The following is a 2,625-nucleotide window of genomic DNA, read 5'->3' as shown; positions in this document are numbered from 1 at the left end:
ACAAACCCCCCTCTAAGACTGAAATTCAAAGGGAACACACTGGCAGGCTCTAAAACTTGCTAGTGACCGAGTTCTTCTACTTATGAGTGGAAATGGGAGAAAGTCAGCAACGAAGATATGGGCTGAGTTTGACCACATTCCATAGATTCCCATCCACCTGGAGATGAGAGAAACATGAGGAAGGGCTGGCTGTTCTGAAGTAAAGAGACACCTGGGGACTCCTGAGCCCATGGACAAGGACCTAGCCATGGAGGCCTAGAGCTGAGAGTGAGGCATTCAGCTTATATCAAGGGAGGGGAAACGCACAAGAATGCACAAACTTGCTTTTTTTTTTACCTAGCTTCAATGGTTTGATGATCAGAACTCAAATAGAGGAAGATAAAGACATTTGATAAAGGAAACGTGTAAAAAAAAATTTCAGACACCTTCTAAATTGCAATTCTATTTAATGACTAAAAGATACACAGTTTATAGCATACTTTAACAAACTGGTATGTTTGCTAAGAAAAGCCTCTCCTTGAGGTCAAGGCTATGCTATACATAGTCTGCACTGAAGTCATTAGCATCGTCATCTTCAGTCATTTTATCTAAGAATAAAGATTTTGCTTCTTGATTGCCAAATTCACCTGCTTGGAACTTTTCAGGGAGTGCCTTCTCCCTTCTCTTCTCCAGACTTGTCTGAGCTGTTTTCATCAGCTTCTTCACCATCAAGACTTTCCTGGTCACTGTCACTGTCCTCTTCCTGCTGCTCTTTCTGTTTTGACAACTTTTCAGGTATGTCATTTTCCTCTATGATTCCGCTCGTCAGACCGGAAGATCAGAAAAGGATGCTACTAGTTAAATGAGAGGCCCTGATGACTTGTATACTGTGTGCATTGTTCTTATCCAGTTCTTCCATATTAAAGCCCAATTTTATAGCTGCTATTGTACTCTCATTAAAATGTGACGAGCAAATCCAGGATATTGGAGGCTGGCAATAGTAGCCTAAGGTGGCACCTGTCCACTCAGACCACAGCAGTCTGGCAGCCCCTTCCACATTAGGGCTTCCACCTTTTTTATGTAGCCCTCTTCTCTGAGCAAGCAAAGTAAAAAATTCCAGAGGGTTTTTATAGTCTGGGACAGTGTATTTTAGTACTGCCTGTCAAGCATCAGCCTGCAACAGGATGGCACTTGCAGCCTCCATTAGTTTTACTACTTCAATACTTGCTGGACTTCTCAGAGCAAGTGCACTGGCCGAGTTAAGTGGAGACACAATGAAGCTGGGACTGTCTATGATTGTTGTTTGTTTGTCCAGGGGGACAACCTGCGTGTTCCTTGTAAGCCCCATGGATACACCAACACCGCATGTTCGTTCTTGTTTTAAACTATTAATAATGCTGCTTTTATCCACATTTGGGAAGCCAATTACTCCAACGCAAATGGCTTTGCCAGAAGTCTCACGAAATCCTCGAAGAAGCTTCATAAGACGTTCTTTCCCAAAGCAGACTTGACTTTTGAATTGAGCAGCTTTCTTTATCTTAAATAGTTTTCCTTTGTCTTTTAAGTGGGTTGAGGCTCTGAACACCACTGTTGGCAATTCTTTCTCCAAATAATTTAGCCAGCTCTCCAAATTCTCCTTTGGCACAAGATCTGATTTATTTAACTCAAGTATCAGCTTTTTCTGTCCAGCCTGGACAATGGCCTCTTCTGCTTGAGGACACCTGCAACCAAGAGGATCTCTGGCATCTAACACCACTAGCACAACATCTGAGGCCTCAATCACCTAGACTATTATACCTTTTTAAGTTCCTGACAATATAATTTCTTTGGATTCTGTTTCCTTGACTTGGCTTTGTTCTTTGCTTTATCTTGTCCAAGTTCCTCCTTCATGGGTATTAGTTTCAAGTTTTCTTTTTGTTTCCTGTTCCTTTTGTCTGTCAAGTTTCTGCTGCTGCTTTAGTTCTTCCACTGTTTTCTCAGCTCAGCTTCCCAAAGAAGATCTTCCTTAAAGGGAGCACTGTTTGGAACTCCTGGATCTTTTCTAGGCTTCTTGTGACCCCATTTTCTGGCTTCCTTCCTCAATTTTCAATGATGTTCTCGTACCGTTTTTTAAATTTTAAACTGCATATGGCAGGTCATGCATTTACTCACTTTCTTTAACTTTGGCTGCTTCATACTAGTGGCAGGAACGAGGAAGGCGGCAGAGACAAGAAGTTCACGTCACAGGTGCCATGTGCAAACTCAGGCCATAAGGAAGCATCATGTATTTATGCTACTAACAAGTACAAATTACTACAAGTTAATGAACTTGACCTATACTTTTGGATGTAGTAGCTCAAAATACCAACCAAGAAGGAAGGGGACTTCACATCAAGGATCAACCTATTCCCTTCTGTATGCAGGGTTGATAGGGATGGACAACTTAGTCATTGGCTTTCTAAAATGGGGGCACAAAGTGGCTGCTTTACAAGTTTTTAAGAGGGAGTTTAGTTTCAGAGTGTGCAGTGGAAGGTAGAATCCCCACTGAACTCTTTTCCTCTTGTCTAGATGGGTCTGGGCCTTGGTGTGGTGCTGTGGGCTAATGCATCAGACTGCAAAGTCATTTGAACTGCAAGGTTGGTGGTTCAAGCTCACCAGCCACTCCTT

At 42.4% G+C, this 2,625-nt stretch overlaps 1 pseudogene; it reads right to left on the bottom strand.

Annotated features, from left to right (window-relative positions):
• Nucleotides 1-534: 534 nt before the first annotated feature.
• LOC102839648 lies at nt 535-2,154 on the bottom strand (annotated as a pseudogene).
• Nucleotides 2,155-2,625: the final 471 nt, after the last annotated feature.

The sequence above is a fragment of the Chrysochloris asiatica genome, unplaced genomic scaffold, assembly GCF_000296735.1.
Source record: "Chrysochloris asiatica unplaced genomic scaffold, ChrAsi1.0 scaffold00236, whole genome shotgun sequence".
NCBI lineage: Eukaryota > Metazoa > Chordata > Mammalia > Afrosoricida > Chrysochloridae > Chrysochloris > Chrysochloris asiatica.
This window is presented reverse-complemented; position numbering and strand designations above follow the sequence as displayed.